Source organism: Schistocerca nitens, chromosome 1 (assembly GCF_023898315.1).
Source record: "Schistocerca nitens isolate TAMUIC-IGC-003100 chromosome 1, iqSchNite1.1, whole genome shotgun sequence".
Classification (NCBI taxonomy): domain Eukaryota; kingdom Metazoa; phylum Arthropoda; class Insecta; order Orthoptera; family Acrididae; genus Schistocerca; species Schistocerca nitens.
The window spans coordinates 450787362-450814109 of NC_064614.1; the positions used below are offsets into that span (position 1 = coordinate 450787362).

General features: G+C 44.8%; 1 protein-coding gene across 2 annotated transcripts in view; it reads left to right on the forward strand.

Moving 5' to 3' along the window:
- The window catches only part of LOC126251601 (fringe glycosyltransferase), a 658326-nt gene that overhangs the window by 21649 nt on the left and 609929 nt on the right, over positions 1-26748 (forward strand). The window lies entirely within an intron of this gene.

Sequence of the window (26748 nt, forward strand, 5' to 3'; positions counted from 1 at the left end):
ATTCGAATCCGGATTTCCCGCTTATCGCGAGCGGTAGCCTTATTACGTGCTAACCGAGCATAACCCACTGCCAGGCCCAAACATTCATATGTCGCCAACTATGTGTCTACAACCTGCACTTGTATATTTATTATGTATATTCCGATGCAGACATTGAGTCACTTGCCTAGTGTCGGCGGATAAATACGAGATTGCTGTGCCCTTGAAATCCGGGTTCTAGTCGTTGTCCGTATTCGCAAGTGCGAATACATTTCACGTATTTCATAGCGGCTTTAGTCGCCGCAGTACCTTGTACTACGTCGCACTCCTGAACAACACAGCCACTGCAGTATCGTATTTATACGTAGAAGCGACTTTCAATTAAAATGGCTATCCTGTACGGAAATATACATGATCAGTGTCAGAGCGCAGGCGCTACGGTCGCAGGTTCGAATCCTGCCTCGGGCATGGCTGTGTGTGATGTCCTTAGGTTAGTAAGGTTTAATTAGTTCTAAGTTCTAGGCCACTGATGACCTCAGAAGTTAAGTCGCATAGTGCTCAGAGCCAATCAGAGCGCAAGCTGTTGACACGTGGTTGACGACATATGGAAGTTTGGGTGTGGTCATGGGTCGTACTCGGATAGCCTAATGGTACGTCAACAGCTCGGGACAAGCGGAAAATCCGGGTTCGAGTCCCGGTCTGGCACAAATTATCATGTCATGCCATTACGCAGCTGATGGTTGTTCATATTCGCAACTGCGAATGCATTTCATCTATAAAACATGTGGTTGGTTGCTCTATTTCTTCAAGTAATAGGGAGTTTTGTATTTTATACGGTGTGGATAAGCGTGAAACGAAAGAAAAGGGGTATAAAAAATTAAAATAAATTATACTTTTGGCATGTTGCAAAAGAGACGGCATGTATCGGTCGCACCGAAGAGATTTTTCGCGCTTGACAGTGGATACCGTCAACAGTTGATCGAAGCCTCATTGGTTGACGACGTAGGAAGTCTTCGAACTGAGCGCAAGACAAACAGGTGGCTAGAAAATATATTCTTATAAATAAAGTACTTACAGCTGAAGCGGTTTATCTGGCCGCACAAATTACAGCAAAGATAATTTCTTTCACCACCAGGGTTCAAACGAGGTAAACCATTAATAGAGATCTATATCCCGATCTAGCGACCACTTCCTCTGATTCAAAGTTTACATTTACATCAGCTGCTCAAATAGGGCCACTGGTATCAAAGTGAAGCGATGAATCTGTTTCTAATAGCATACCCATCAATACTTCTTGACTTGAAATGACGTAGATCCATGAGGCTGCAGCAGTGTTGACCTAAAGTGTAAAATAACGAGACTCGATTCGCGATTAATGTCTGTGTTTGTGGTGGTGACTTCAAATTCTCGTTTGCACGGATACGCAAGTCCACGGTGACGCTGAGGAGCGTCGTGACTCCCCACCCCCACCCCCAGCTGTATCGACGCCTTCGGCTTTTGAGAAGTGTCAGCGACCTTACTGAGCGTGAGATCCGGATTTCTTTTTAGACATTTGCGCTAAGTTCTGTTTGGAATGACATGTGTGTATTGAAAAGGCTATGACAACATTATTAATTTTAACTTTGAAATCTTCAAAAACTCACTAAGGCTCATTTATATGAAAGAGCAGGTCGGCGAAGGGATGACGAGTGTCAGATATCCAAACGCAGTACAGGCGAATACTACGGACAAATAAATTCCCTCGAAAAACTGATTCCGTACACATAAAGTTAGTGAAAAGTTTTAAGCTCCTTACTCTGCAGGAGATTTAATCACGGTTCACTCCCCAACCATCGTCACCGAGACAAAACCTTGTGACCATCTGTTCAGCGGCGTGTTGTTCCACTTTCGAAACACAGTACAGTAGAGGTTTTGCTTGACAGGATTCCAAAAGTGTGTGGCACCTAATGTACACGCACAGGTCCAGTAGTTCCCGCAAATTACGGGATGGTGGTTTACGGGCACGCAGCTGGCGCCCGGTATATGGCTCTGAGCACTATGGGACTTAACAGCTATGGTCATCAGTCCCCTAGAACTTAGAACTACTTAAACCTAACTAACCTAAGGACATCACACAACACCCAGTCATCACGAGGCAGAGAAAGCCCGGTATATGTTCCAGTGGTTACAGATCAGGCACATTTGCTGGCAAAGAAATCAATGTGAGCTCACTGTAATGCCCCTCAAACCGCTGTACCACGATTCTGACGGCGCAAAGAAGACAGTTACCCTGCTGGAAGATGCCATTGCCGTATGGGGAGACTTCAAGCATGAAGCGATGCAGGTGGTCCGCAGTAATGTTCACTTAGTTCACTGCCGTCGTGACGACTTCGATTACTACTACAAATTCAATGAAAGTCGAACTCACAAGGGAACCTCCCCATCGCACCCCCCTCAGATTTAGTTATAAGTTGGCACAGGGATAGGCCATGAAAAACTGAACACAGATCAATCGAGAAAACAGGAACAAGTTGTATGGAACTATGAAAAAAATAAGCAAAATATACAAACTGAGTAGTCCGTGTGCAAGATAAGCCACATCAAGGTACGTGTACACTGAGGAGCACCGTGGTCCTGTGGTTACCGTGAGCAACTACGGAGCGGAAGGTCCCTGGTTCAAACCTCCCTCGAGTGAAAAGTTTTAATTTTTTTATTTTCAGACAATTATCAAAGTTCATGCACTCAGACATGATCAACTTCGCTCTCCAAAATTCCAGGACATGTTCAGATTTGCTTGGACACATGCAGGATTTGACGGTCTACACACGGAAAAACTTGAAAACGTTAAAAACGTATGTTTTGACAGAGCACAGGGAAAACTGTGCGACTGTGAAACTGTTGCATTCATTTGTTGCCGTTTATGTGACAAACTCTTATGTTTTCATTACTTTTTTGGGAGTGATTATCACATCCACAAGAAAACCTAAATCGGGCAAGGTAGAAGAATCTTTTTACCCATTCGCCAGGTGTGCAAGTTAGGTGGGTCGACAACATATTCCTGTAATGTGACGCACATGCCGTCACCAGTGTCGTATAGAATATTTCAAACGTGTTTTCCTGTGGAGGAATCGGTTGACCTATGAATTTGCGATCAAATGTTTTCGGTTCCTATTGGAGAGGCACGTCCTTTCGTCTACTAATCGCACGGTTTTGCGGTGCGGTCGCAAAACACACACTAAACGTATTACAGTGAACAGAGACGTCAATGAATGAACGGTCAGATCGTAACTTTGCGAAAATAAAGTAAGTAAAATTTTTATTCGAAGGACGACTCGAACCAAGGACCTCTCGTTCCGCAGTTTATCACTCTAACCACGGGACCACGGCGCTCTTCAGCTTAAATAGCCCTTGATGTTGCATATCTTACACTTTTACTACTCAGTTTGTATATTTTGCTTATTTTTTCATAGTTCCACACAACTTCTTCCTGTTTTCTCGATTGATCTGTGTTCAGTTTTTCAAGGCCTATCCACTGTGTCAATTTATAACTAAATCTGAGGGGGGTGCGATGGCGAGGTTCCCTTGTCAGTGTACCCCGTAGCATAATTCTGCCCTCCACGGCTTGCATCTGTGGCGCAGCCATTCGCCTGGATGAAGGCGTCTAAGGACACCAACCATCGACCTGGTGTAACAAGAAATGCGATTAATTCGACGGGCGACACGTTTCTATTGATTTACGGTGAAAACTCAGTTATGCTGTGCCCACTGCAGTCATGGTCGACGATGTCGTTGGGCCAGGACAGGAACACGTAGCGGTCGTGTGGCCTTTCAACGGCGCGCTCGGAAACAGTTGTACCTGCACCAGCGTTGTACCGAGTCGTCAGATCTACCACAGATCCATCTTTCCTGGACTGCAAAGTGGGGGATCTCCGACCTCCACGTTTCGTTATGAGTCGTGGTCGTCCAGTACCATACGACCTACTCGTTAATTCGCCGTCCTTCAGTCTCTTTCCGTAGATGATCACGAAAGCAGTCCGCCAACAGGCGACCATCTTCGCCGTTTCAGAGATTCTCGTTCCCAGCCGCAGCGCCACAACAATGTGCCCTTTGTCAGAACCGCTTGTATCAGGGAATTTCCGCATTAGTGGCCCGTATTTTCGCCATGATGACTGCGTATTTGTCTCTCTTCCGCTTACATTCTTTCCTTGCTGCATCACGTGCCTATAACGCCACTAGGACGCATTCAGCCTCGTGGTGGGCAGTGGTCATAGTGTTTAGACTCCTCAACGTACGCCGGAAATACTTCTTACTGTGAAAATAATGGACTTAAAAATGGAAATTTTCTTAGCATGTAGCCAATATGCAAACTAACAAACGAATTTCTCCTAAGACCTACTCATATATCATAACTATTTTCCACTGTTGCAGTTCACCTTTTAACGTAATATATTAATTATTTGTATTACTAAAAACAACTATGAACTTTTTCTGTAACTGCAACTTCACCCTGTGAAGTTCTACAACATTTTTATAGCAGAAGGCTGGTCGTGTGGCCTGCAGACAAAACAATACAGCAGTCAGTAATCTGGTCCGTAGTGGGAACTTGCCCGCTTTCTCATGCAGGGTTTCCACCGCTGCACCACTTCACCAGGTGCCCTTCGCATATCCCCAACCTGTCAGCGTAGACCATAATTTTGGTACTTGCTAGATAATATATTTGCTCATTATCTCAGACGCCTGTGACTGTTGTAGTTACACTGCGGGAAGAAAATTCATCGATAATTAAAGTTTATTTATCTACTACACTTTGAGCGGAGAAAGTTCCGTTTTAAGCCAGTCGGAGTGGCCGAGCGGTTCTATGCGCTACTGTCTGGAAACGCGCGACCGTCCCGGTCGCAGGTTCGAATCCTGCCTCGGGCATGGATATGTGTGATGACCTTAGGTTAGTTAGGATTAAGTAGTTCTAAGTTCTAGGGGACCGATGACCTCAGAAGTTAAGTCCCATAGTGCTCAGAGCCATTTGAGCCAAAGTTTCATTTCGAACTTCGACGTATAGATTTAAAGAGATTGTAAGAGCTACCAGAGCAACATTTGAAGGGAATTGTATATACAGGTTGCAGAATGCAGACAACAAAAGAAATAGGCAATTACTTAAAATATTGAAATAAGTAGCAATCACTTGAGATTGTGAAGTGTACGGAAAGTTATAACGCTATGTCACTTAGGGGCTCATCCCGAGTGAAAAAGCACTTGGCACCGTTACAAGCACTGTAATAATGCAGGTACGTACCTGTCTTTAATAATAATCTGGATAGTTTGGGCGCATAACGTCAATGCTGGCATGAATAGAATGTGTCGGTCTAGTAACGGCAATACCACTTTCAGAAAGTTGTAAATTTTTCTCGTGTTGGAACGAATGACCGCTCCGCAAAGGATAGTGTGAGAGATCGTAATCAATGCCTGTATTACACTCAAAGAAACTTCGTCAAATATCTATACATGTTAAGAAATTAGTCAGGAACAACTATGCGGATTTTGATAGTTTTCACTAATAGACCGATTGACTAGGAAGGTTTGTTTACATATTCTATTACCGCTACGCCAAACTTGCCATCGCACCCACTACCCGCCCCCCCCCCCCCCCCTTAAAATTTAGTGGTAAGGGGGCCCTTTGGATAGCACGTCAAAAACTGAACACACAGCAAGCATGAAAAGTGGAAGAACGTGTAATGAACTATGAAAAAAAGGTAAAACAGAAGCAATGAACGGTCCAAGGACAGGGAGTGGATTATAGAGCAGACCAGAAGAGAGACGGCGTCGTGGTGAAGTGGTAACGATGTTGGACTGTCGTGTGCGTGGGCCGTGTTAAAACACCCCACCGGTTCGATTCCCGGCGGGGTCAGGGATTTTCTCTGCCTCGTGATGACTGGGTGTTGTGTGATGTCCTTAGGTTAGTTAGGTTTAAGTAGTTCTAAGTTCTAGGGGACTGATGACCATAGATGTTACGTCCCATAGTGTTCAGAGCCAAAACACCCCACCTGCCTTTTTTTTCCCGCTGTTCGCTGTATTAAAATTTGTTTGTGTCCTTGTGTAACGTCCATTTATAACAGCGAGGTGCAAGGAAGGGACCCATAATGACAGATGATTCTGCACAACTACTCTTATTAGCAGCCGAAAGGAAGTGGCTTTCGAATGGGAACCGCAAACGTTTGATGACAAGGCGACAAGTCACCGAATCGCCACTGAAAAACACGTGTGGTGTGTCATACACGGCATTTGTGTGACAGTACTTGTCTCATATGATAGGACTCTCTCATCGACGTACCTAATTTGTACGCCTGCCTCCTTCACCGATTTAGGTGTTCTCATGAATGTCCTCACTCCCAACGAAACGAAATGATGAAAACATAATATGTCAAATGAAAGCAACAGTTTCACAATCATACATTTATTTTGTGTGGTCTGTCAAAACATATATTTTTAACATTTTTGAAGTCGCTTCCCGTTTTGGAAGTTTTGACTCTTCAAATCCTTTGTTGTAACATAGTTCACATACGTTTATTTCTCGTTTCTGTGAGATGTCTATATGGTATTTCGCATGCTCTCATTATTCTTCACGTTTACTTGCGATGGGCCGGCCGCAGTGACCGAGCGGTACTAGGCGCTTCAGTCTGGAACCGCACGACCGCTACGGCCGCAGGTTCGAATCCTGCCTCGGGCATGGATGTGTGTGATGTACTTAGGTTAGTTAGATTTAAATAGTTCTAAGTCTAGGGGACTGATGACCTCAGTTGTTAAGTCCCCTAGTGCTCAGAGCCATTTGAACCATTTTGAACTTGCGACGGTAACGTATTCTTACTACATGACTCATTCTATAACCAGTGTATAATATTACAATGAAATGAATACCTCTAGCTGCATACAGGCGTTGATACAAGTCAACGGGGAAAGTTGAAAACTTATGCCCCGACTGGGACTCGAACCCGGGATCTCCTGCTCACATGGCAGACGCTCTATCCAACTGAGCCACCGAGGACACACAGGATAGTGCGACTGCAAGGACTTATCTCTGGCACGCCTCCCGTGAGACCCACAGTCGCAACTTATTGTCCCGCGCTATATTCATAGTGCCCCTGCCCATTACACTCATTACTCGTGGTTTTACTGCCGATTCCCGTAGAGTTCGGGCACTGTGTGCATCCGCACAGAAGATGGTCAAATGGCCGGTGAGCCATATATGAATGAAGATGGTACTGTTCTTTCGGACACCTCCGAAAGAACAGATACCATCTTCATATATATAATGTATAATATGACACCAGCCAAGACTACAGAAAGAGAATGATTTCAGTGACGGGACGGACAGTTCAAAAAGTTGTGAAAAAAAGAAAAACAAATGGCTGGAGGGAGTTCTCAACATGGCTCGTCAGCTTCACAGTCAAACACCTTGACCACTTAACCACGACGCCGTGGCCGTTTATTTTCGCTGAATATGACAAATCTTGAACTTGGACCGTTCACTGTTTCTACTTTGCTTTTTTTTTTTCCTTCGCAGTTGAGTACACTTCCTTCTTGTTCCTGCTTGATCTGTGTTCAGTTTTTGACGAGCTATCCACTACGCCATTTTATCACTAAGTCCGAGGGGGATGCGATGGGGTGTTTCCCTAATGAGTGCTACCCGTGCGAAGCTGGGGCGGGTCGTTAGTCTATTACGGAATTATCCGAATGGTACGGAAATGGTAGATGTGATGTACATGTAAACACAAACAAATGATCAGAATTTCAGAAAAATTGGATGATTTATTAAAGGGCAAGAGCTTCACAAACTGAGCAAGTCAATAACGCTTTGGTCCAGCTATGACACTTACTCAAGCAGTTACTCGGCGTGGTATTAATTGGTAGTTGTTGGATGTCCTTCTCAGGGGTATCTTACCAAATTCTGTCCTATTGGCACTGTAGATCGCCAAAATCCCGAGCTGATTGGAGGGCTCTGCCCATAATTCCCAAAAAGTTCTCAATTGGGGAGAGATCCGGTTACCTTGTTGGCCAAGGTGAGGTTTGGCAAGCACGAACACAAGCAGCAGAAACTGTCGCCGTGTGTGTGCGGGCGTTATCTTGCTGAAATGTAAGCCCAAGATGGCTTGCCGTGAAGGGCAACAAAACGGGGCGTAGAATTTGGTCGACGTGACGCTGTCCTGTAAGGGTGCCGCGGATGACAACCTAAGGGGTCCTGCTGTGAGATGAAATGGCACCCCAGACCATTACTCCTGGTTGCCAGGCCGTATGGGGGGGGGGGGGGGGGGGGGAAGTCTTGCTGGTATCCCACCGCTGTCCAGGGGCGACTCCAGACGTGTCTGCGCTGGTCCTCACAGCTCACTTTGAAGCGAAACTACTCACTGAAGACAACTGTACTGCCATCATTCAGATTCCAGACGTGTCTGGAGACACCTTGGACAGTTGTTATACTCACTTGACTCTCGAATGAGATTTTCACTCTGCAGCGGAGTGTGCGCTGGTACGAAACTTCATGGCAGATTAAAACTGTGTGCCGGACCGAGACTCGAACTCGGGACCTTTGCCTTTCGTGGGCAAGTGCTCTACCATCTGAGCTACCCAAGCACGACTCACGTTCCGTCCTCACAGCTTTACTTTTGCCAGTACCTCGTCTCCTACCTTCCAAATTTTACAGAAGCTCTCCTGCGAACCGTGCAGGAGTGGTAGTTCTGCAAGGTTCGCAGGAGAGGAAGGTAGGAGTTGAGGTACTGGAAGAAGTAAAGCTGTGAGGACGGGACGTGAGTCGTGCTTGGGTAGCTCTGATTGTAGCGCACTTGCCCGCGAAAGGCAAAGGTCCCGAGTTCGAGTCTCGGTCCGACACACAGTTTTAATCTGCCAGAAGTTTCACCTGACTCTCGTTCGCCAGATGGCCCGACAACCCGGAGTGATGATCTAGTGTGCCATTTCATTTCATAGCAGAACTCCTTTGGTTGTTCACTCAGCTCGGGAGTTTGATGATCTAACGAGCCAATTGGACAGAATTTGGCACGGTATCCCTCAGGACGACTCAACTATCAGTGAATGCCAAGCCGAATAACTGCTGGCATTAAGTGCCATTGCTGGACCAACGCGTTATTGACTTGCTCACTTTGTGAAGCTCTTTCTCTTGAATAAATGATCCAATTTTTCTGAAATTCTAATCATTTGTTTCACTGTAAAAGTACACCACATCTATCGATTTTAGTCCCATTCGGATAATTCCTTTGTAGTATATCGTTTTCTCTGCCTTAGAGCGTATTACTACTACGTATTTATCATTGATGTTGAAATAGTGACAATTTAACCCTGTGTCTGAGGGACAAAGCGAAGATGGCGATCCTTATTGAGACAGTTTTGAGTACAGCAATGCCGAGAGTCGATGCAGGATCGCTGATAAACGTTTGCTCGTGAATCAGTGGTGCAATGCGTCACAGAAGTTGGGTCGCGCGCCGGACACCGCCAAGAGAGTATGGATTATGCCCGCTGACGCGTCTGAGAGTTGGCACGACGCCGCCGAATCTGTAACTAGACGAAGGAATGTTTCAACGCGAGCAACAAATACAGTGTGGTAGCCGTGAGCTTCACATCGCGAGACGTAGACTTCACAGCTTTTGCTTCAAGGCAATCCTAACGTATTAAGTCGTCGAAGAAATAAGGTGGAGACCGAAGCTGTTACCGGCTGTCAGACACGTACGTACAAAGCGTTAAACGCTTCAACATTTGTCAGAGATCCGTAGATCTGTTAGTCTCCCCCAGTAAAGCACAGCTACAGCTGCGTTGCCTAGTGGTGCATTTAACTGGAATGGAAGTTGAATGGAGCTTACATTAGTCCAGTTTTAGTCAACATTAGCGATCTTAGTGAAAAACTAGCCACCAACATATCAACTAACATTGAGACACTAAGCAACGATAATTTTAGAGAGCACAGTTACATACATACATTGTATATAGGCAACCATAGCAAAAATTCAGTTTTGCATTAGCATAGACTTATGGACAAGTGCGCTAATTTCTAGTGAATTGTCAGTGGACGTCTCAGGATAAACAAACAACTAAACGGGCATGGGAAAGGTGCAGGCCAATTATCACAAGTCATTTGTCGCTTCACAAAAGTATAGCAATCTTTTATTGCACAGAGACACCAAAAACACTAATAAAATACGAATTATTCAGGCAGTTACTCCAAATTTCTTCAGTTAGTTGATTAGTTAAACGAATAAGATGACAAATTAAGGAAGGACTAACAAGCAAGTAGAGCAATCAAATGTAACACGAATACGCGCTTAGCGATGGACAAACAATGGCAGCAGTATGCTAAAGATCACAATTCCAACGTTTGGCTGGCCAAAGGAGAGCTTGACATTAATAAATATAACTTAAAAGAAGTGTAGTATCATAAAATTTCACAAGTCTGGTATCAACACAAATATCCAGTATTTCATCAATCAAAGAAGCTCCTTGGGCATAATCAAGATACTGACGTGGAAAAATAATAAAATACCAGTTAACAAATTGAGCACTACACCAATATTAAAACTGTTACGTTGAAACAAAATTTCAGACAGAGAAAACATGGTAGGGGCAGGTACGGCAGGCCAGGTCTGATCAAGGTAGTTTAGAATAACGGGCACTACTGGTTAAATTAACGCCCGATTGCTGTGAGATAAGAACTCACCTTACGGGGCATGCCGTAGCACGCCAGGAGGTCCCAGCGTCTCAGAAGCTACGGTGAGACAGGAAGCGGCGCGCTGCCCGGACGCACATAACACAGCCGACGCGAGCAGGCTGTGCCCGATGAACCGGCGGGTTAACAGATAACACCCCGGGGCAGCGCCTCCAAACACTACGAACAGCTCGGTACGTACAAGGCACACAAGCAAACATATAATTCATGCATAATAATCGTAGATCATATGAAAATGCTCAGACCAAGGCAAGAAACACTGTGAGCGTGGCCCCAAGCCCCAACCAAACCTTATGTATTACTACAAGAATATTACAATATGAACTACTAAAATTATTAACCAGTTAATCTTATAATAAAATGTAAGTTAATGTAATAACCAAGCAATCACAGATTATTCAAACACAGTAACTGAAGTGACTGGAAAGGTGACAGGCAAATCTTGAGGGCTAACACTCAGACAACTAAAATAGTCCAGAATGAGATTTTCACTCTGCAGCGGAGTGTGCGCTGATATGAAACTTCCTGGCAGATTAAAACTGTGTGCCCGACCGAGACTCGAACTCGGGACCTTTGCCTTTCGCGGGCAAGTGCTCTACCATTTGAGCTACCGAAGCACGACTCACGCCCGGTCCTCACAGCTTTACTTGTGCCAGTATCTCGTCTCCTACCTTCCAAACTTGACAGAAGCTCTCCTGCGAACCATGCAGAACTAGCACTCCTGAAAGAAAGGATATTGCGGAAACATGGCTTAGCCACAGCCTGGGGGATGTTTGCAGAATGAGATTTTCACTCTGCAGCGGAGTGTGCGCTGATATGAAACTTCCTGGCAGATTAAAACTGTGTGCCCAACCGAGACTCGAACTCGGGACCTTTGCCTTTCGCGGGCAAGTGCTCTATCAACCATTCTCGAAACATCCCCCGGGCTTTGGTTAAGCCATGTCTCCGCAATATCCTTTGTTTCAGGAGTGCTAGTTCTGCAAGGCTCGCAGGAGAGCTTCTGTAAACTTTGGAAGGTAGGAGACGAGATACTGGCAGAAGTAAAGCTGTGAGGACCGGGCGTGAGTCATGCTTCGGTACTCAGATGGTAGAGCACTTGCCCGCGAAAGGCAAAGGTCCCGAGTTCGAGTCTCGGTTGGGCACACAGTTTTAATCTGCCAGGAAGTTTCAACTAAAATAGTAATTAAAAACAAATATTAATTTTCTTGAAAGGGGTAAAATTTTATAGTTATGGAACTTAATTACCGAAATGAGCCAAGCTTCACTAGGCCGCTAGCGTTTGCCTCCCACGGCAGTATGAAATTTTATAGTCCCTACATCAGTCAGGAAAGCAACAACTTCCAACACAAACAAGACTCAAGACTCAATCTTGCCCTCAGTGGTCACTAATATCCGAGGTGAGAATGACAAGATAAGCAGACGCTGAACAAGTTAAAATTGCAGGAAATTTTAACACACAAATATGGCACTCAAGTACTTTCAAACAGCGGCACCACAAGGTAAATTTAACACTTGAGACAGAGTGATGGAGAACCACAGGCAATCCAGCATAACCAGCATAGCGGGAGCAACTTGAACACAGGAGCACATGTCAGTCAAGTAACGAGTACCTTACCGCCAAAGGGTAGAACAGACGGAACCAGAAAATGAACAGCACTCCAATACCCCGATTAGCAACTATGCCGCCTTAATCCAGGATAAACAGGCTGCGTCGGCATTAGGCCCTAGTATTGCCGACCACACAACTCTACAGACCACCATGTGGTTAACGAGCCGCTCCAAGGAACTAAAACTAAAGACTCAATTATCAGGTGACCAAAGCGCCATCCGGCGACTATATGGAGACGGATCGTGCCAGTAGGCAAAGATGTAAAACATAGAATGAGCAGACAAGGCCCACCTAGATTTCCATATTGGATATAACAGAAAATCTCTATGGTTTTTAATGTTTTAATTGTTAAGCCATACCTATTACAGAAATGATGTACTTTGTATGTATGTGTGTATTGTTCCACATCTTCACCTAAACCACTGGACAGATTTCGGCCAAACTTGGTACGCAATCAGTTATTGTTAGGAAACAGTATGAATCGCATACCTATCATATGTATATCAGGAGATACGTCATAAAGCGTGACATACGTGAAAAATTTCCACATCATGTATGACTTGCAAATGTATTACTTTTGCGCTAGTAACTGTGTTCGCAGTTAGTTTCGCAGACAGTACCGATATGTCGCTAAATTCACCTAAAAAAATTATATCACGGTGCCACACATCATTCAGGAAATATGTAGTCATACACACAGATATGCGTGAAAAAATGCCGCATCATGTATGAAGTTTTAATACATTTGTTCTTTACTGCTAAGTCACTCAAACAAAGCACAAGGAAATCCAGGACATCTGGCAGCGCTCTTAACAGCTTTCAACTGCGAACAGCGATCGGGTGTAGGCAGAAACAATAGTCGTCCATAGAGCTATCAAGAGGTGTGGATGGTAGACACATGTACAAAATCACATTGTAGACACGCGAAGCAGCTGTGCTTATACATTTGTACACTATACGTTTTTCTTTGCACGTCTGTTTTATAATTTCGAAGGTGTTTTCATGAACATTTGGAAATGAAATTTTTCAGTATTCGGTACAAACAGTTTTTTGTTTTGTTTTCGTTTCTAATAGCAAATATGCAAAATAAATTCCCGGACAGTGCCGGATTTGTCAATACAGAATAAAAAAAGTTACTTGTAGTTTTTATTATTATTATTTACTTACCTTCATGGGCAATGACCTGAAACTTTACTTACCTTCATGGGCAATGACCTGACACTTTACTTACCTTCATGGGCAATGACCTGACACTTGTTGGAACCTGATATTTATTTGCGCGAACTTGTTTAATTTAGATCTCGCATGTTCTGCAAGAATTTTATGTCGAAATAGTGCATATCTCCCTGCATTTGCTATGGGTAAATTGTTTGTCTTCATCTAGTTTTATTTTTATAAGGATTCGAGTAATCTCGAATGGAAGGAAAATATGCGTTCTTTCTCGGAGGCCTGAAAGCTTTTTAAATATTTAAGCTTTTCTCTATTGTTAATCCACAGAAGTTAATCAACCTGACCAGTCGTTCGCACAATTAGATCTTGTTTAATGTTATGTATATGGATACCTTCTATGAGCATGCATTCATTTTTGACATATTTACCGTAGTAAATTGAAGTGGCAGTTAAATTTGACTCCGCAGTGTACTGGCGCCTGGAAATGTGTGAAAGGAAAATATCGATCATCAAGTGGGTCTCTTACTTTCAGAATTTCTGAAACTTGTTAGTTTATCAGGAAGAACATAAAAATTTCTAAGATAAAAACTGATCCTTGTATGGTTTCCACAGAATGTCCAGGTTTAAAAGTTGCTGAAAAGGAAGACGAAAAGTTCTCCGTGAACGTTAAGAATCTAGCTGTTGTATGATCTTTAGTTGGAAGACTGATTTGATACACGTCTCCACGCTATTCTAGCCTGTGCAAGTCTCTAAATCTTCGAACAGCTACTGCAATCTATATCCACTTAATCTGCTTACTGTTTTCATGCCTAGATCTCCCTCTACAAATTTTACTTCCACACTTCCGTCCTTTACCAAACTGAAGACTCATTGATGCTTCAGTATCTCTCCTGACATTCAGTCCCTTATTTTAGTGAAGTTGTGGCATAATTTTTTCTGCAGTTCAGTACCACCTCATTAGCTATTCGATCCATCCATTAATCTTCAACATTCGTCTATGGCATATTAAACTGATGGTTCGGTATTAATCACACCTGTCAGCAACCATCTTGTTTGGAATTGATTTCTTACATTGTTCTTGTAGTCTGATCGTATTTTGTCTGTCTCATACATATTGCACACCAGGTTGAATAGTTTTGTCATGGGTGACTCATACAAGGACCTCAATTCTGAGAGAATGTTGTTTACTCCATGGGCCTTGTTTCCACTTACGCTTTTCAATGCTGTGTCATTCTTCTCGCAGTGTCATACTTTCCTCTCACCTTCAACTATTTTTTCTTCCTGTGACACTGTTCTCAAGTTTGTTTCCCTTTATACGCTCTTATATGTTCCTTCCACCTTCTAGCTTCCCCTTCTTTGCTTAATACTAGCTCGCCATAAGGGCTCATAATACTCATACAACTGTTTATTTCTTCTTCAGTTATGTTTAATTTTTCAATTTGTGATATCCTTCTTTCCTCTAGTCATGCTGTTTTTATAGACTTGCATTTGTCCTCTAACCATTCGTACTTACACATTTTACATTTTACGTCAGTTTCAATTTTTTGCCTGCCGACTTTTAGCTGCATTTTTATATTTTCTCCTTTCGTCAGTGAAATTGGATATTTCCTTTATTGCGCAAGAATTTCTACTAGGCCTTGCTTTTCTATTCCTGTGCGATCCCCCGCTGCCTATTTCAGTTCTCACAGCAACCCATTCGTCTTCTACTGTTTTCCTTTTCCCTGTCCTATCCACTCTCTACCACATGCTCCCTCTGAAACCCAACAGTCTCTGGTTCCTTCGATTTACTCATGCCCCATCACCATAATTTATTTCGTGTCTGTCATTTGTTCAGTTTTAATCTGCAGTTCATAACAAATTATGGCCAGAGTCCTAGAAATCTGTTAGTGTAAAATCTGATCTCAAAATATCTATCTTTTCCCCAGCTCTCCTCCACGTACACGATCTTCTTTCATGATTTTTAAACCAAATGTAAGCGATGATAAAATAATGCTTGTGCCAGAGCTCTAACAGGTGGCTTCCTCTCCCATTCCTTTACGCCACTTCGTATTCCATTATTTTTCCTTCTCTTTCTATTCCAGCTGTCGAATTCCAGTCAACCATCACAGTTAAATTTTTGTGTACCTTAATTATCTGAATAATTTCATCGCGCATTCTTCGTGTCTTCACATGCGGAGCTAGTTGGCAGATAAACTTCTAGTACTATGGAGGGTACTGGCTTCGTGTTTATTTTGGCTATGATAATATATTCACTATGCTGTTCACGGAGGCTGACTCACTCTCTTATTTTCGCATTAGCCTTACTTGATTTTGTGTTGATATCCGTTTACTCATATGACCGTAAGTCATTATTCCTGGCACCACACTTCACAAATTGCCGTTATATCTAACTCTAGTCTATCCCTTTTGCTCTGTATATTCTATAGGATCTGTAGAAGGGAGATGAACGAGAAGAATGTCACAGAGCACTGAAAGCCTAAAGCTAAATAAGGTCCCTTGAGTAGACATTACATAAGAACTACTGATAGCCTTGGGAGAGCTAGCCATGACAGAACTATTCCATCTGGTGTGAAAGATCTATGAGACAGGCGAAATTCCCTCAGTCTTCAAATATAAACATCCCATTTAAAGCTAGCAGGTGTTGGCAGGTGTGAATGTTACCGAACTATCAGCTTAATAAGTCATGTTTGGGAAATGGTAACACGAATTCTTTACATAAGAATGGAAAAATTGATAGGAACCGATTCCAGGGAAGATCAGTTTGGGTTCCGGAGAAATGGAGAAATACGCAAGGCAATACTGACACTACGATTTATCTTACAAGACAGGTTTGTAGACTCAGAGAAAGCTTTTGGCAGTTGATTGGAATACTCTGTTTGAAATTCTGAAGGTAGGAGGGGTAAAACATAGGGAGCGAAAGGCTATTTACAACTTGTACAGAGACCAGACGGCAATTCAGAGTCGAGGAGCGTGAAAGGGAAACAACAGTTGAGAAGGGAGTGAGACAGGGTTGTAACCTATCCCGCTGTCATTCGAGGTAGCACTAAAGGAAATCAAAGAAAAATGTAGAGTAGGAATAGGGAGAAGAAACAAAAGCTTTGATATTTGCCGATGACGTTGTAATTTTGTCGCACAGCAAAGGACTTGGAAGAGCAGTTGAACGGAATAGACAGTGTCTTGAAAGGAGGTTATGAGATGAACATCAACAAAAGAAAAACAAGGATAATGGAATGTATTTGAATTAAATCAGGTGATGTTGAGGGGGCATTAGATTTAGGAACGAGACGCTTAAAGTGGTAAATAAGTGTTGTTACGTGGGCGTCAAAATAAGCTTTCGATGGCCAGAGAGATATAAAATGTAGACTGGCAATGGCAAAGAAAGCGTTTCTGAAGAAAAACCATTAAACATCAAATATATACATAAGTGTTAGCAAGTCTTTACTGAAAGTATTTGTGTGGAGTGTAGCCTTGTATGGAAGTGAAACATGGACGATAAACCGTTTAGGCAAGAAGGGAATAGATTCATTAGAAATGCGGTCTTACAGAAGAGTGCTGAAGATAAGACCGGCAGATCGCGTAACTAATGAGGAGGTACTGAATAGAAATGGAGAGAGAAGAAACCTGTGGCACAAACTGTATAGTAGAAGGGATCGCTTGGTAAAACATTTTCTGAGACATAAAGGGATCAGCAGTTTAGTATTGGAGCGAATTCTGGGAGCTAAAAATGGTAGAGTAAGACTAAGAGAAGAATACAGTATGGTGATTCAGAAGAATGTAGGTTACAGTGGTTATTCGGAGATGAAGAGGCTTGTATACGATGGAGTACCGTGGATAACTGCATCAAACCAAGAAGAAGAAGAAGAATAGGAGGGAGAAAGAGAGGGGGGGGAGGAGATGGTAGTCCCTCCCCGGAGAACCGACTGGGAACTATTTTACTTGCAGAATATTTTACCGCAGAAGATGACATCAATTAATCATACAGCTGCACGTGCAGTTTCATCTTGTTTGCAGCCGTTCGTAGTATTAGCACAGCACAGCAAGGCAATATTGGCTAGTGTTACAGTACCAGATCAGTCAACAATCCGTGCTGCCGCTCCTATAACAATTGAGGAGGCTGTTGCTCCTCTTCAGGAGCCAAAGGGCTAGTGAGCTAAATATAGTTGAGAAATAACAGTTCCGAATTTATAGGATCTCTGTTCTAGATGGAGTCCCCCTTCATAAGTTCGGTGTTTGTACTTACCGTCTTTCTGGGGCATTTACACGCAGCACCTCTCACGTCAAACGCCCCCCCCCCCCCCTCATCCTCCTCCTCCTCCTCCTCCTCCTCCTCCTCCTCCTCCTCTCCCTTCACACACCCAAACACCTTCAGAAAACTAAAAGAAAAGTAACCGCATATCACGTTTTCGATCTCTTAAGCTTTAATGTGCGTTTGTCATCTGAGATGTCCGAAGTTTTAGCAGATAACGGCACAGGGTGATGAACGCGTTCTACTCTCCACTTTCCGTAGCAACATGTCGAAGGAAACTGTTTTCGACTGTGGAGACGGACTGTCATAAAAACTCTTACCAACGACCTCTTAAATAGGAGGATCGTTGTAATTTTCCTCTAGAGTTCCAGGTTCTCTGCCATTATTCATTATATTTCTGTCCTCTACTAATGGTGTTTACGGCGCTACGTGCCAATGAACATCAAGAACCACGGAGCCTTTTCCCTAGAAAACGGCCCATTTAGAACTAGAGCTCTTAAGACCTCAGCTGTATGGCACCATAAAGCAAAAAAAGTAGTGCATGGGAACTTAGTGACAAGGGACTGTACATCTGTGTGAGTACCGTACAAAGTGGAAATTTGTATTCATGCAGAAATACGCGGAAATGACACATCACGAAATTTTGTTTTTGAAAAAAAAAAGTAGCTTCTCGAGAAACTGATTTGTTCTCGATAATGAAGCAGCGATATTCATATCATTTGCTTCACGAATAAGTAAAAATGGAATTTATGCGAAGGTCGACGTAAGAAATTAGAATGAAGCGCATTTGGTGCCTGGATGACGTGATGGGTTTTGGCGTTACTCGACTACGACGGTGAATGACGAACACGAGTTTGGAGGGAAAGGGAAAGCCGAAAAACTGGAATCGTGGTTAATAGCCAATCGCCCAGAGCTATGGAAGTAATTATTGCGAAATGATGGTAGGAAACGGCCGGCAGCGGGAAAGTAGGAAAAAACTAATCGGTCGTAATAAAGTTTTACGGGCGCGCATTGTGTAAGCCTGACCCGAGGCCAGCAGCTGGAAGGAGAGCGGCCAGAACGGGTCCGCCGAGATAAGTCCTGGGCGGGGCAGGCGCGGCGAAACCAGAGACGGCCGGCCGGCCACCGGTAATTGGATTTCCTGGCCAAAAGACGCAGAGGAGATCCAGCACGCGGGAAGAGGCGCTCTGAGCCGAAACAGCACTCACAACTTCGTTCTCGAGAGCTACCGCGATGTCGCTTGTGTCGTACTGTTGATGCGAAGATAACGTAGCAGAAATGTACGATGGTACTTGTCTGCTCGTGTAGAAATACACTAACCGCTTACTTGGGAGCTGTTTTTTCCACAAGACATATTTTGTGGCTTTGTAATCAAGCTTTTATGTTTAAATAAACAAATCTGTAGATTTGTTCCTTGGAATCTTCTGCCAATAATCATGGATTTCACATGTTTGTGTACAGGAGGAACATGAATAAAACCGACAAACTGCAGGGTCAGATTCATGACCGGAAAGGGAGAAAAAAAGTTCCTATGAGCATGCGTCTGGAAATGCATCGTTGCCACGGTAGATGGCGCTGACGAATGACAGTCCCTCTCACCACGTGCCGTGTGTTGCGGGCTGTGTGATTGACGCATATCTGGAACAAGCCGAGATGGTGTTCGTGTACGGCCAAGCAGATGGAAACGGTCGAGAGGCAGCAAGGATATACCAAAACAGACGCCAACCACATCAGACAACATTTCAAGCACCAAGTCTGTGTGATCATGAGTCCTTTCAGTAAAACGAACATGCAGGCAGGCGGCGGTCTTGGTTGGACCAGTTTTGGAAGAGCGAGACCTGCAGGATATTGAGACAAACCCAGTACAAGGTCCAGGCAAGCGGCCCGCCAACACCTTTGTCTGTCTGAAAGGACCCATGATCACACAGACGCGCGAAAAGGGCTTGAAATGTCCGGTGATGTGGTTGTTGCCTGTGAGGGTACATCTTTCGGTAGGGCCGTGCTCCCTTCTGACCGTTCCCATCTGCTTCGCCTTACACAAACACCACCTCGGATTGTTCCTGACGTGAATACTGGACCATTCTGTTGCTTACAGTATGCTGCGACAGGGGATGTCTAGTTGATTCCATATTTTTAGATTTCCAGAAGGCTCGACACCGTTCCTCACAAGCGTCTTCTAACCAAACTGCATGCCTATGGAGTATCGTCTCAGTTGTGCGACTGGATTTATGGTTTCCTGTCAGAAAGCTCACAGTTCGTTGTAATAGACGGAAAGTCATCGAGTAAAACAGAAGTAATATCCGGCGTTCCCCAAATAAGTGTTATAGGCCCTCTATTGTTCCTTATCTATATTAACGACATAGCAAGTTTACCGTTTTGTAAAATCATCAGATGATCAAAACGAATTGCAAAACGATTTACATATCTGCATGGTGCGAAAAGTGGCAATTGACCCTGAATAAAGAAAAGTGCGAAGTTATTCACATAAGTACTAAAAGAAATCAGCTAACTTTCGATTACGCGGTAAGTCACACAAATCTGAAGGCTGTAAATTCAACTAAATACGGATTACAATTACAAATAAACTAAATTGCAACCATCGCATACATATTGTGGGTAGAGCAAACCAAAGACTGCGATTCATTGGCAGAACACTTAGAAGGTGCAACACGTCTACTAAAGAGACTGCTTACACCACGCTTGTCCGCCCTATTCTGGAGTATTGCTGTGCGGTGTGTGATCCGCATCAGGTGGGACTGAAGGATGACATCGAAAAAGTAAAAAGAAGGGCTGCTCATTTTGTATTATCGCGAATTAGGGGAGATACTGTCAGAGACATGATACGTGAATTGGAGTGGCAATCATTAAAACAAAGGCGTTTTTGTTGCGACGGGGTCTTCTCATGAGTTTTCTCTTCCGATTTCGAAAACATTCTGTTGGCTCCCACCCACATAGGGAGAAATGATCACGATAAAACAAGAGAAATCAGGGCTCGCACCAAAAAATTTAAGTACTCGTTTTTCCCGCGTGCCGTTCGAGAGTGGGACGGTAGAGAGACAGCTTGAAGGTGGTTCATTGAACCCTCTGCCAGGCACTTTGTGAATAACAGAGTAATCACGTAGATGTAGATGTATACAAGGAACACACGGCACGCGGTGAGACGAACTTTCATTCGTCAGCGCCATCTACCTTTCCAACGACACATTTCCGGGCACAGGCTCATAGGAGCTTCTTGCCTCTATTTCCAGTTTGGTATCCGTCCCTGCAGTTTGTCGGATTTAGTATTGTTCTCTCTGTGTAAATATCAACTTGTACGTAGCTTGCCCGTAACATTAAACTGTGTGTCTCATTAGAAATGGATGGGTGAAACTGTTTTCGTGATGGACGAAGTCAAGGACGAACCACCGCTAATACGATCCTGTCTGGGAAAGCACTGTACTGTTGAGATCAGTCTTCGTGTTGGTGGCTGATTTACATTGAATAATACATTAACGATGTGTCTCGTCCTTCCTCCAAGCCACTCGAGAGTAGACGGTTTACTCACCGAGATAAGAAATTTCTATCACAGGGTGATGACGACGACGAAAGCAGTTGAGAGATCTGGTAGTCAGGCCAGATGAGACAATTAATCCTCGTGCTCACAAAGCCAGTCGTGGTTGATGCTAGCTGTGTGAGCAGGGTCCTGGTCGTCTGGGACCATAGCATCACCATTTGGAGACATCGTATCATGGATCGACCGATCAGCTAAAATGGTCACATAGTCCTTGGTAGTACCGCTACCTTGCAAAGTAACCATGGGACTTACGGAATACCACTACATGGCTGCCATGTTTCGCTGTTGGGACGTGAATTCCACCAGAAGTTGGAAATTGTGAAACAAGACTCGCCTGACCAAATGACTTCCTTCCAGTACTACGTAGTCCATGCCTACGGCATCGGCACCTTGTTTTGCTGTTGAGGACATTTGAATCGGTGATGAATTGGTTCGAAATTCCAGCTCGCCCTGCAGTTCCCTCCTTATGAAGCCCCCTTCGTGTAATGTAGGTGCTGACAGGGTCCGCGAGCAGGACATTGTTCTGCAGTGACTTTCGCAACTGTTGTCACCTTATTTTTCGTCACAATCTTCCACAACGACCGTCTATCACGATCACTCAACACACAGTTTTGTCCGCTTTGTGACTTAACGCACGATGTTTTTCCGCGTTCGCTGTTTGCGATGTGAATCTTCGATATGGTGCCTCTTGGAACACGAAGTACGGGCTACCTTGGCTATGGAAACAATCACCGTACGAGCACCAACAATTTTCCAAAGTTTGACTTCACTTAGCTCCGACATAATGCACTAACAGCCAAGCACAGCAGTGTTCTGACCTTCAGTGGCACTCGCAACGTATTGAGGACATTCTCCGGGTACCGTTCGTGGTCAAATACAACGGCGCGATCTGCAGGCCTGCGCAACATGGCATTTATGTTCAAGCATGCATTCCTCGCTGTTCATCGAGGTGTGTTTCGTCTTTGTAACTAAATGAAAGGCAGTTTGTTTTTCGTCATAGGCGTTTCGCATCTTTCATTTATTAAGCATCTTCAGTGGCGATTTCTGATATTGTATTGTATGTTAACCAGGGACCTAGAAACGACGGAGAGGTTCCGTCCCCGCCGCAGCTGCAGTGGTCCACAACCCCACGACGACTACCGCAGTCCACTTCACCCCTCCGCCGCCCCACATCGAACCCAGGGTTATTGTGGGGTTCGGTCCCCGGTGGACCCCCCCCCCCCCCCCCCCCCAGGGAACGTCTCACACCAGACGCGTGTAACCCCTATGTTTGCGTGGTAGAGTAATGGTGGTGTACACGTACGTGGAGAACTTGTTTGCACAGCAATCGCCGACATGAGGCGGAATAAGGAGAACCAGCCCGCATTCGCCGAGGCAGATGGAAAACCGCCTAAAAACCATGCACAGGCTGGCCGGTTCACCGGACCTCGACTCAAATCCGCCGGGCGGATTCGTGCCGGGAACCAGTCGCTCCTTCCCACTCCGGAAATCCGTGCGTTAGACCGCACGGCCAACCGGGCGGGCTTTCTGATGTTACTAGTCCACATATGTAGGTCCTGAGGAGATGTGTTTACTCGGTTGCGATATTCAAACGGCCGATTACCTACGTTTTTTCACCGATATTTATTACAATACTTCACTTGTACTTTTCATTGTGTGTGAACGTGTGCGTTCAACATATGCGTTCAACTTACAGTGAAAAGTGCAAGTGTGTGCCAGGACACACGTTCAACACACAATGAAACGTGCATGTTAAGTGTTATAATAAAGGTGGGTGAAAAAACGCCGTAAATCGACCATTTGGAGTGTGGGTACAGAGTAGACACATCTCCACGACCCCTTACATGGACTAGCAACATTAGAAATCGCCACTGAAGGCGGTTCATCAATACAAGAATCGAAATGCGTATGGCGGAAAACAAACTGCATTTCATTTACTTGCAGACACGGAATGTACTTCAATGAATATTGAAGCAACTAAGGAACGACGGAAAACTGAAAAAGACGATTTATCGCTTTTTTTTTCATACTTTTGTCCAGTCCCTGTATGTCTTTCCTCCGTACCTTCACGATTTGAGAACAAAAGGAGCTGCCGGAAGTAATTTTTGTCCAAGATGGATTACATATTGCTCGGAGCACTATGGGACTTAACATCTGTGGTCATCAGTCCCCTAGTACTTAGAACTACTTAAACCTAACTAACCTAAGGATATCACACACATCCATGCCCGAGGCAGGTTTCGAATCTGCGACCGTAGCGGTCACGCGGTTCCAGACCGAAGCGCCTAGATCCGCACTGTCACACCGGCCGGCTCGATTTCATAACTCGAGCTTTTAACCCATGGAGCTCTGAGGGTACTGATGTACTCGATAATCGCGAGAAAGATTGCCAGAGACGCTGAAAAATGCCGGTCGGTCGCCGGTGTATAGGTTAAGGCGTGGCGTGCGTCCATTAATTAGCCGTGGGCAGGAGAAGGCGGCTAATTGACTGCCGAACGGCCGGCCCATTACCCGAGAGCAGATGAGAGCAGCCAGGGCGTGTCTGCGGCCGACGGCCGTCGTCCCGCCCACGACATGTGGTCCAGGAATGCCGCGGACCACAGGGGTGCGGGGAGGCAGCAGCGAAAGGGGGCGCGGGTAATTTCTGCAGAGCTCGTTAATCACGGCGCCAATAGCGGCCACGGCGGGGGGTGGGCCCGCCTAATGGGAACGCCGGCCGCAAAGGCGGCGACTGTGTGGTGTGTACACTGCCGCTTCTGGGGGTCGTCGAACCCGCTGCAGCCTGCAGGGGGCTGTTGGGCGCCGGCACTTCTTGTTTGCTTGGCATCTTAGCTCACTTCAAGACTTAACTGGGTGCCAAGTTTACTTTACATTCAGGTGGCAAAAGTCATGGGATACCTAATACCCTGTCGGACCACCTTTTACCCAGCGTTTTGTAGAAACTCGACGTGGCATGTACTCAACAAGTCGTTGGAAGTTCTCTCCAGAAATATTGAGCCATGCAGCCTCTACAGTCGTCCATAATTGCGAAAGTGTTGTCGGTTGGGGATAATGTGCGCGAACTGACCTCTCGATTACGTCCCATAAATAATCGTTGTGATTCATGTCGGACGATATAGATGGGCAAATCAGTTGCTCGAATTTTCCAGAACGTTCTTCAAACCAGTTACGAACAGTTGGGACCCAGTGACACGACATCGTTGTTTGGGAACGTGAAGTCCACGAATGGCTGCAAATGGTGTCCCAAGTAGCCGAACATAACCATTTCCAGTAAATGATCGGTTCAGTTGGACCATGTCCATTCCATGTAAACACGTCCCGCCCACGACATGTGGTCCAGGAATGCCATTATGGAGCGACCACTAGCTTGGGCAGTGCCTTGTTGACAACTTGGTCCGTGGCTTTGTGGCGTCTGTGCCACACCCGAAGCCTACCATCAGCTCTTATGACTGAAATCTGGTTTCATATGACTAGGCCACGATTTTCCGGGCGTCCGGGTTCCAACCGATATGGTCACGAGATTAGGAGAGACACTGCAGGCGATGTCGTGCAGTCAGCAAAGTTCATCTGCTGCCGTGGCCGTTAACGCCAAATTTCGCCGCACTGTCCTAATGCATGGGTTCGTCGTATGCCCCACATTGTTTCTGTCGCTTACTTCACACAGTATTGCTTGTCTATTAGCACTGACAACTCTACACAAACACCACTGCTCTCGGCCGTTAAGTGAAGGCCATTGGCCACTGCGTTCTCCGTGGTGAGGTATTCTCGGCACAGTCTTGACACTGTGGATCTCGGAATACTGAATTCTTAACGATTTCCGAGTGTTGCAGGGATTGGTAACGCGCTTTAAATGTTCAGAACTGTCAGGTTTCGCACTTCACTAAACGAGAAAACATAGTAAACTAAGACTACGATATCAATCATTCACGGTGAAGTTAGTCAACTAATACAAATAACTGCGTGTATCAATTTGTAGGGATTTGAAACAGAACAATCACATTGGCTCAGTCGTAGGTAAAGCTTAAGTTCACGGTGAGCATACAGGGAAAATGCTGTCTCCTCAGCAGATTGCTTACAAAACTCTGGAATGACCCATTCTCGATTACAGCAAGGTTTGAGAGGTGCTGCCAAATAGGTCTAACAGTGAGACTGAACATGTGCAAAGGGTGACAGCATGAATGATCACAGATTTATTCGATCCATAACAGAGCATAACAGAGATGCTGCAAGATCTGAACAGGCAAAAGTCTAAAGGTAGGCACAAACTATCCTGTAGAAGCCTATTTGGTAATTTCCAAGAACCAGCTTCAAATGATGAGCCTAGGAATTACAAGCCCTTACGCATTGCTTCCACTGGTATTGCCGAAACAGGATTAGACTAATTGCAGTGGGCACAGATGCTTTTAAGCAGTCCTTCTTTCTGTCATCTGTAGTTGAACGAAATGGGGAAAAGTCCTAATTGGAAGGGGAAGTATGCTCTGTCATGCACTTAACAAATGTTAGTAGAGTATGGATGTCGATTTAGAAGAAATGTTCTGTGGTTTATGAAATGAGATCCGGTAGCAGACACAAGAGTTCTACATCCTAGAAAATATCAAGTAGGATGTATGTAATGTATGTACGTACCCACGCACACACGCCCAATATCGCCTCCTAACCCACTAGATAGATTTCAACCAGATTAGGTGCAGATACTGCTTGCAATGTGAAAATCACCACTGTGGTGGTTAGACCATCCTAGCTCTCATAGGAACACAGATATGGACAAAAAATGCGTTTCTTTCCTACCATTGAAATCTAGGCTGCCCTGCAAGATGTCATGTTGTGCAGGTATGATCAGCATGCCTGCAGGGGCTACATGTGCGGCGGGGGGGGGGGGGGGGGGGGGGAGAAGAAGGTGAGAGAGAGAGAGAGAGAGAGAGAGAGAGAGAGAGAGAGACTGGGAGTGAGGGCAATGAGGTGGACAGAGACAGAGAAAGGAGGGGAAGAGATGAGGAGATGGGCAGACAGAGAGGGAGGAGGATGTAGGATTGCCGGAGGCAGGTGGAAGGTGTAGGTGGGTACTGGATAAGTGGAAAAGAAAGAGAAGAGGAGCGGGAGGGGGGGGGGATGTGGACATGTGAGCGGGAGAAAGGTCAGGTCGCAGAGAGGAGGGGGTTGGAGACAGTGAGAAGGAAATAGAGATGGGATGATGAACTAGGCACACAGGGTTTGAAAATGGACATAGGTGGGGAGGAGGAATGAATGCGTCGAAAGCCACACAGGTCTATATTTGATTTCTGTTGGAATCCTAGGAAAATGGAATCTGCAGAGCAATACATGTCTCTTAGGTGTGTGAAGAAATTATGGAAACAGCAAGTCTCACGAGGGTGTTTACTTTCGCGAATGAAAATTACTTTGTAAGTTATATGTAGACTGGATACCATCGGGGATAAGCTACAACCCTTTGTTTCCCTTTTCAGTTAATGCTTCCCATTAAAGTCCTTAGACTCCTG